The sequence below is a fragment of the Salmo salar genome, chromosome 03 (assembly GCF_965601325.2).
Source record: "Salmo salar chromosome 03, fSalSal1, whole genome shotgun sequence".
In the NCBI taxonomy this organism is placed as follows: Eukaryota; Metazoa; Chordata; class Actinopteri; order Salmoniformes; family Salmonidae; genus Salmo; species Salmo salar.
Window position 1 is genome coordinate 1,168,377 of NC_138293.1, and position 9,624 is coordinate 1,178,000.

Consider the following 9,624-nt stretch of genomic DNA (forward strand, 5'->3'; position numbering starts at 1 on the left):
CAGACATTATTGCTGGTGTGTGTCTGTTACGTACAAATCCTAGCCAGACTTCTGAGATCCAGAGCAGGGACTAAGACTAAAGTTAGACACCAGAGTAGTGGAGGAGACAGGAGGATTCAGAGGACTGATCTTGGGCCTGGTGTTCTTTGTGGGCTGGGCGCCATAAAAATACTCATCTTCTTCAGGACTCTGGTGGTGTACAAGAGACAAGATTGCAGTGTTGGCAGTGCTGAGTCAGGCACAACAAGAGGTGAGTGAGGAGCCAGCAGCAAGTTGGACTACTCCATGTGACTCGGCTGTTGGCGCTCTCTCAATGCTGTCTCAACCCTTGTTGGGATTTTATATAATCAGTATATCTTTTTTATTGTTAACATTTAAATGTTGTAAATGTTGACAATTGTGTAAATATTTAATCATTGTTTAATGTTCTTAAGTCTTCTGAATACAACAGGTGTAGACCTCACAGTGAAACGCTGAATACAACAGGTGTAGTAGACCTTACAGTGAAATGCTGAATACAACAGGTGTAGTAGACCTCACAGTGAAATGCTGAATACAACAGGTGTAGTAGACCTTACAGTGAAATGCTGAATACAACAGGTGTAGTAGACCTCACAGTGAAATGCTGAATACAACAGGTGTAGTAGACCTCACAGTGAAATGCTGAATACAACCCCTTAACCAACAATGCAGTTGTAAGAAAATACCCCGAGAAAGTAAGAGATAAGAATAAAAAATTATTAAAAAGAAGCAGTAAATAACAATAGTGGGGCTATATACCGGTACAGAGTCAATGTGAAAATGTCAATGTGCGGGGTCACTAGTTAGTTGAGGTAATTGAGGTAATATGTACATGTAGGTAGAGTTATTAAAGTGACTATGCATAGATAATAAAAGAGAGTAGCAGCAGCGTTCCGGGGGGGGGGGGGAGGGGGGCAATGCAAATAGTCTGGGTAGCCCTTTGATTAGATGTTCAGGAGTCTTATGGCTTGGGGGTCGAAGCTATTAAGAAGCCTCTAGGCGCTCCGGTACCGCTTGCCGTGCGGTAGCATAGAGAACAGTCTATTTCTAGGGTGGCTGGAGTCTATGACAATTTTTAGGGCCTTCCTCTGACACCGCCTGGTATAGTGGTCTTGAATGGCAGGAAGCTTGGCCACGGTGGTATATTGGGCCGCACGCACTACCCTCTGTAGTACCTTGCAGTCGAAGGCTGAGCAGTTGCCATACCAGGTAGTGGTGCAACCCGCCAGGATGCTCTCGTTGGTGCAGCTGTAAAATCTTTTGAGGATCTGAGGACCCATGCCAACTCTTTTTGAGGGCACAATGGTGTTGTACACTGAGCTGTAGTCAATGAATAGCATTCTCACAGAGGTGTTCATTTTGTCCAGGTGGGAAAGGGCAGTGTGGAGTGCAATAGAGATTGCATCATCTGTGGATCTGTTGGGGCGGTATGCAAATTGAAGGGGGTCTAGGGTTTCCGGGATGATGATGTTGATGTGAGCCATAACCAGCCTTTCAAAGCACTTCATGGCTACAGACGTGAGTGCTACGGGTCTGCAGTCATTTAGGCAGGTTACCTTAGTGTTCTTGAGCACAGGGACTATGGTGATCTGCTTGAAACATGTTGGTATTACAGACTCAGACAGGGAGAGGTTGAAAATGTGAAGACACTTGCCAGTTGGTCAGCGAATGCTCGGGAATACACGTCCTGATAATCCGTCTGGCCCTGTTTGAAGGTCTTACTCACATCGGCTGCGGAGAGCATGATCACACAGTCGCCCGGAACAGCTGATGCTCTCATCCATGTTTCAGTGTTACTTGCATCGAAGTGCGCGTAGAAGTTATTTAGCTCTTCTAATAGGCTTGTGTCACTGAGCAGCTCTCGGCTGTGCTTCCCTTTGCAGTCTGTAATAGTTTGCAATAGTTTGCCTGCGCCTAGGGCCAGGTCTCTTACATGTCTCCTCAGCCTGGTAAATCCTGGGTCAGTGCCGCCGGAGCCGCCAGGGACGCCCGCCAGCCGGGCGCAGCCATCGCCGCCTGCCAGCCGGGCGCAGCCATCGCCGTCCGCCAGCCGGGCGCAGCCATCGCCGTCCGCCAGCCGGGCGCAGCCATCGCCGTCCGCCAGCCGGGCGCAGCCATCGCCGTCCGCCAGCCGGGCGCAGCCATCGCCGTCCGCCAGCCGGGCGCAGCCATCGCCGCCTGCCAGCCGGGTGCAGCCATCGCCGCCCGCCAGCCGTGCGCAGCCATCGCCGCCCTCCAGCCGGGCGCAAACATCACCACCCGCCAGCCGGGTGCAACCAGGGTCGCCCACCAGCCGGGCGCAACCATCACCGCCCGCCAGCCGGGTGCAACCAGGGTCGCCCGCCAGCCGGGCGCAACCATCACCGCCCGCCAGCCGGGCGCAACCAGGGTCACCCGCCCGCCAGCCGGGCGTAGCCATCGCCGCCCGCCAGCCGGGCACAGTCAGGGTTGCCCACCAGACCTTCAGCGCAGCCAGGTGCGCCACCTAAGAGGGCGAAGCCGAGGGTGGAGCAGAGGCCACGTCCCGCACCTGAGCCACCGCCGTAAGAAGGCCCACCCGGACCCTCCCCTTCAGAGTCAGGTTTTGCGGTCGGAGTCCTCACCTTGGGGGGGGGGGGGGGGGGAGGTACTGTAACGCTTGGCCATAGAGAGGGGTTTTTGTTGTTTATTTTGGTTAGGCCAGGGTGTTACATTGGGTGTTCTATGTTCCTTTTTCTATGTTTTTGTATTTCTTTGTTTTGGGCCGTGTGTGGCTCCCAATCAGGCACAGCTGAAGTTCGTTGTTGCTGATTGGGAGTCACACATAAGGAGCATGTTTTTCCTTTGAGTTTTGTGGGTAATTGTTTCTGTTCATTGTGTTACCTGTCAGTACTGTTTGGCTGTCGGTTTTTCCTGTTTTTTTGTATAGTGTTCTTTCGTCAATTAAACCTCTATGATGAACAATAACTCCGCTGCACCTTGGTCTACTCTCTCTTCAGACAGCCGTTACAGGTATGTACGTACTGTCCCTGTGGGGACAACGTCCCCGATGCACTTATTGATAAAGCCAGTAACTGATGTGGTGTACTCCTTAATGCCATCGGAAGAATCCCGGAACATATTCCAGTCTGTGCTAGCAAAGCAGTCCTGTAGTTTAGCATCTGCTTCATCTGTCCACTTTTTTATAGACTGATTCACTGGTACTTCCTGCTTTCATTTTTGCTTGTAAGCAGGAATCAGGAGGATAGAATTATGGTCAGATTTGCCAAATGGAGGGCGAGGGAGAGCTTTGTACGCGTCTCTGTGTGTGGAGTAAAGGTGGTATTGAATTTTTTCCCCCTCTGGTTGCACATTTAACATGCAGATAGAAATGAGGTAAAACGGATTTAAGTTTCCCTGCATTAAAGTCCCCGGCCACTAGGAGCGCCACCTCTGGATGAGCGTTTTCCTGTTTGCTTATGGCGGTATACAGCTCATTGAGCACGGTTTTAGTGCCAGCATCGGTCTGTGGTGATATGTAGACAGCGACGAAAAATACAGATAAACTCTCTAGGTAGATAATGTGGTCTACAGCTTATCATGAGATACTCTACCTCAGGCGGGCAAAACCTCGAGACTTCCTTAGATATCGTGCATCAGCTGTTGTTCACATATATGCACAGGCCCCCGCCCCGTGTCTTACCAGAAGCTGCTGTTCTGTCCTGCCGATAGAGTGTATAACCAGCCAGCTGTATGTTATTCATGTCGTCGTTCAGCCACGACTCGGTGAAACATAAGATATTACAGTTTTTAATGTCCCTTGGTAGGATATAGATGCTTTCAGCTCGTCCCATTTATTTTCCAGCGATTGAACATTAGCTAGCAGGATGGAAGGCAAGAGCAGATTAGCCACTCGTCGCCTGATCCTTACAAGGCACCCAGATCTTTTTCCACAAAATCTCCATTTCCTTCTCCAGCGAATCACGGGGATCTGGGCCTGGTCGGTTGCCTGTAGTAGTATATCCCTCCCATCCGACTCATTGAAGAACTTGGTCCAGTTTGAGGTCAGTAATCCCAGTTCTGATGTCCAGAAGCTCTTTTCGGTCATAAGAGATGGTAGCAGCAACATTATGTACAAAACAAGTTACGAACAACGCGGAAAAAAAAAAATAGCATGATTGGTTCAGAGCCAATAAGACGGCAGCCTTTCCCCTCAGGCGCCAAGAACGAATACTCATACGTTAGACTAAATAATCTGTCCACTCATCCATTTTTGACTGAATGTGAAACTGAGGTGAAAATGAGGAACAACACAGTCTGTCCATTTATCCATGTTTGACTAAATGTGAAACTGAGGTGAAAATGAGGAACAACACATAGGCTGTCCACGCCACCCTAGAACAGTGGTTAACAGTTTTCTCACTAACAGCATCTTAACACTGAGAACCAGTTCACATGGTAGGTTGATGTTAACATTATCATGTTATTATAGAGAGGCTATCAATATGTGGTCAAATTGATCAAAACGCTGTTTAGTATTTGATGGAACTCATGTCATTTCCACATCTTGGAAAGTGTCTCACACGTTGTAATAAGTCTGCTATGTAATTATATTCTCTGTGATCTGTACTGGTGGCTCTCTGTCATTCTGTAGTATAAATCACCTCTATTCTCTGTGATCTGTACTGGTGGCTCTCTGTCATTCTGTAGTATAAATCTCCTCTATTCTCTGTGATCTGTACTGTAGTGGCCCTCTGTCATTCTGTAGTATAAATCACCTCTATTCTCTGTGATCTGTACTGTAGTGGCTCTCTGTCATTCTATAGTATAAATCACGTCGCAGAGATGAACCTGAGTGAGTCCTGGAAGACCATGGTGAATGAGACCAGCTCTGTGAATGACAGCGACTACACTGATGAAGGATATGATGACGAAAAGCATGTCAAGCTGTGTGACAAGGTCGGAGGGTTAGAGGAGGTCACGGCTGGTTGCTTCCTGGTCATCTTCCTCCTCAGTGTCACAGGTAACCTGTTTGCTCTTCAGCATCAACAGTGTATTCAGTGTTGTCTTGGTAACTGTCTTTTCTGTTTTGTCTAGGTAACGGTTTGTTCTGTGTTGTCTAGGTAACGGTGTGTTCTGTGTTGTCTAGGTAACGGTGTGTTCTGTGTTGTCTAGTTAACCTCTCTGGGCAAGGTGGGACGCTTGCCTCCCTGGGCCAGTGGAATCCCGTGGCGCGAAATACAAATACCTCATAAATGCTATAACTTCAATTTCTCAAACATATGACTATTTTACACCATTTTAAAGACAAGACTCTCGTTAATCTAACCACATTGTCTGATTTCAAAAAGGCTTTACAGCGAAAGCAAAACATTAGATTATGTCAGGAGAGTACCCTGCCAAAAATAATCACACAGCCATTTTCAAAGCTAGCATATATGTCACAAAAACCCAAAACCACAGCTAAATGCAGCACTAACCTTTGATGATCTTCATCAGATGACACTCCTAGGACATTATGTTATAATGTACAAACATGCATGTTTTGTTCAATCAAGTTCATATTTATATCAAAAAACAGCTTTTTACATTAGCATGTGATGTTCAGAACTAGCATACCCACTGCAAACTTCCGGTGAATTTACTAAATTACTCACGATTAACGTTCACAAAAATACATAACAATTATTTTAAGAATTATAGATACAGAACTCCTTTATGCAATCGCGGTGTCAGGTTTTAAAATAGCTTTTCGGCGAAAGCACATTTTGCAATATTCTGAGTAGATAGCCCAGCCATCACGGCTAGCTAATTTGACACCCACCAAGTTTGGCCCTCACCAAACTCAATTTACTATGAGAAAAATTGGATTACCTTTGCTGTTCTTCATCAGAATGCACTCCCAGGACTTCTACTTCAACAACAAATGTTGTTTTGGTTCCAAATAATCCATAGTTATATTCAAATAGCTCCGTTTTGTTTGTGCGTTCAGGTCAGTATCCATTACCGTACTTAGAAGCATGTCAAACGCTGTTTAAAATCAATTTTTATGCTATATTTCTTGTAAAATAGCGATAATATTCCAACCGGGCGACGTTGTATTCATTCAAAGACTGAAAGAAAAACATGGAGTCGTCTCGTGGACGCGCATCTTCATTGTTCCCTGCCTGACCACTCACAAAAACTCCTGCTGTTTTTCGCCCAGAGACTGCAGAGACATCATTCCACTTTTTGGCGCCTTCTGAGAGCCAATGGAAGCCTTAGAAAATGTCACGTTACAGCAGAGATGCTGTATTTTTTTATAGAGATGCCACAGAAGGAGAACAAATTGTCAGACAGGGCACTTCCTGTATGGAATCTTCTCAGGTTTTGGCCTGTCATATGAGTTCTGTTATACTCACAGACACCATTCAAACAGTTTTAGAAACTTTAGAGTGTTTTCTATCCAAATCTACTAATTATATGCATATTCTCATTTCTGGGCAAGAGTAGTAACCAGTTTAAATCGGGTACGTTTTTTATCCGGCCGTGCAAATACTGCCCCCTAGCCCCAACAGGTTCAGTATGTACTGTGTTGTCTAGTTAACAGTATGTTCTGTGTTGTCTAGGTAACATTGTGTTCTGTGTTGTCTAGTCAACAGTACGTTCTGTGTTGTCTAGGTAACGGTTTGTTCTGTTTTGTCTAGTTAACGGTCTGTTCCGTGTTGTCCAGGTAACGAACAGTGTCCTCTGTATTGTACTGCTCCTTGACACAATGCCCGCTTAAACCGGAAGCCAGCCGCACCAATGTGTCGGAGGAAACACTGTACACCTGGCAACCGTGTCAGCGTGCATTGCGCCCGGCCCTCGACAGGAATCGCTGGAGCGCGATGGAACAAGAACATCCCTGCCGGACAAACCCTCTGCTAACTCGGACGACGTTTGGCCAATTGTGCGCCGCCCCCATGGGTCTCCCGGTCGAGGCCGGCTGCGACAGAGCCTGGACTCGAACCAGGATCTCTAGCAGTGCAGTACCTTAGACCGCTGCGTCACTCTGGAGGCCCCTGTGTTGTCTACTTAACGATATGTTTTGTGTTGTCTAGGTAACGGATTGTTGCTGGTTGCCTTGTGTCGTTATGAGGACCTAAGGAGGGTCACCAACCTGTTCATCCTCAACCTGTTGTTCTCTGACCTCCTGTTTACCCCTGACCCTGCCCTTCTGGGCCGTCTACTACCTCTCCCACTGGATGTTCGGTGACCTGGTGGGTATGACCAACCCTAACCTCTGACCTTTAACCCCAACCTCTGATCTCTAACCTCTAACCCCTAACCTCTGATCTCTAACCCGAACCTCTAACCTCTAACCCTAACCTCTAACCCTAACCTCTGACCTATAACCCCTAACCTCTGACTCCTAACCCTAACCTCTGACCCCTAACCCTAACCTCTGACCTCTAACCCTAACCCTAACCTCTAACCTCTAACCCCTAACCCCTAACCCCTAACCTCTGACTCCAAACCCTAACCTCTGAACCCTAACTCTGACCTCTAACCTCTAACCCTAACCCTAACCTCTGATCTCTAACCCGAACCTCTGACCCCTAACTCTAACTTCTGACCCCAGGGCCTGTAAACTGTTGACGGGGGGCATACTTCACCGGTCTATACAGCAGTATAATGCTGCTCACCTCCATGACGGTGTACCGCTGTGTAATAGTCGTCGCGTCCCGCTGGACCGCCGTTCCCCGGAGACGACTGAGGTACGCATTGGCCGCATGCACGGCATCATGGGTAGTCAGCCTGGCCGCTTCCCTCAGTGATGTCATAGCCTCCCAGGTACAGGAAGTGGAAAACGGGACAAGAATATTCACCTGTGAGGTCTTACCTGGAACTACGGACGAGGAGGTGGGTTACAGTAACGTAGAACAAAAGAGAAATGTCCGCTCACTGTTTACTGCTCCTAGTAGGGATCTTAGTTTAAGCTTTCAGTGATACACGTTTCCACTGACATGGTCTTTATATGTACTTTGTGTTTCAGTAAACAGTGAGCGGACATTCCTGTTTCTAATTGTGCCCAGCTCCTTTTCCAATGTTTGATATTTCATATATAACACCTCTCTCTCTCTCTCTCTCTCTCTCTCTCCTCTCTCTCTCTCTCTCCTCTCTCTCTCTCTCTCTCTCTCTCTCCTCTCTCTCTCTCTCTCTCTCTCTCTCTCTCTCTCTCTCTCTCTCTCTCTCTCTCTCTCTCTCTCCTCTCTCTCTCTCTCTCTCTCTCTCTCTCTCTCTCTCTCTCTCTCTCTCTCTCTCTCTCTCTCTCTCTCTCTCTCTCTCTCTCTCTCTCTCTCTCTCTCTCTCTCTCTCTCTCTCTCTCTCTCTCTCTCTCTCTCTCTCTCTCTCTCTCTCTCTCTCTCTCTCTCTCTCTCTCTCTCTCTCTCTCTCTCTCTCTCTCTCTGTCTCTCTCTCTGTCTCTCTCTCTGTCTCTCTGTCTGTCTGTCTGTCTGTCTGTCTGTCTGTCTGTCCCCCAACAGCTGGGCTACTACCTGCAGGTGTTCCTGCTCTTCATCCTCCCTCTAATCATCATCATCCTCTGCTACAGTGCCATTCTCAGAACGGTCCTGGTAACTGCGACCAGGAGACGACACCGCACAGTGCTGGTGGTCTTCTGTATCGTGGTTGCGTTCTTCGTCTGCTGGGCGCCGTACAACCTATTCATGTTTGTCTCGTCCGTCTACACACCTGTAGACTGTGGGGTCAAGGAGCGGCTGCATGTCGTGCTCGTTGTGTGTCGTATTGTGGCCTACGCCCACTGCTTCCTGAACCCTGCTCTCTACATGCTGTCTCACTCCTTCAGACGACATCTCTGGTCGCTGTTGTGCTGTCTGATGGGGGAGGAGAGGGGAGGGCAGGCGGGAGGAGGGGAGAGGAGTGTGGGATACAATATGCACCACATCACCCCTAGACCAAAAAGGACCAGCTTTGGTGTTTCAGGACCCTAGAGAGAATAACTATACAGCTACATGGACGGAGCTAAGATCGGAGCAGGAATGAACTATGGAACTTTGCCAATGGGGTTTTTCCAGCCCATTCTTAGAAAAGGCCATGTTTGAAGCTTTGGATCTGAAGAATGAGGAAGTGAGATTAGCCAAAACAAAAACGTTTGAATCCCTGATTATGATTCTGTGATACACAGAATGTGAACGCTGTGTTCAGTCCAGAAATGATTCTGTGAATAAGTCTATGCTATATTCATACAATATGAAGACAATAAAATAAATATTTTTAATGTAGAATATGTGAAATACTATATTATCAATGGTGGATCTAAAACTGTAAAGAAATGCTATGTGTGGTTTGTGGTGGTATGCTGAGTAAATAAAAAGCTGTGTGTGCAGAAGTAGCAATGTGTTTTTTTGCCTTTGGCTTGGGTTAGGGTTAGACTGGATCTGTCTAGATGCTGGCTTGGGTTAGGGTTAGACTGGATCTGTGTAGATGCTGGCTTGGGTTAGGGTTAGGGTTAGACTAGACCTGTCTAGATGCTGGCTTGGGTTAGACTAGACCTGTCTAGATGCTGGCTTGGGTTAGGGTTAGGGTTAGACTAGACCTGTCTAGATGCTGGCTTGGGTTAGGGTTAGACTAGACCTGTCTGGATGCTGGCTTGGGTTAGGT

General features: G+C 47.5%; 1 pseudogene across 1 annotated transcript; it reads left to right on the plus strand.

Moving 5' to 3' along the window:
- The first annotated feature begins 4,354 nt into the window (after positions 1 to 4,354).
- On the plus strand, positions 4,355 to 9,343 carry LOC106596062 (chemokine XC receptor 1-like; annotated as a pseudogene). Its single transcript, XR_014391781.1, has 5 exons — positions 4,355 to 4,437; positions 4,785 to 5,002; positions 7,062 to 7,220; positions 7,609 to 7,863; positions 8,487 to 9,343. The product of XR_014391781.1 is annotated as a chemokine XC receptor 1-like (transcript).
- The last annotated feature ends 281 nt before the right edge of the window (positions 9,344 to 9,624 follow it).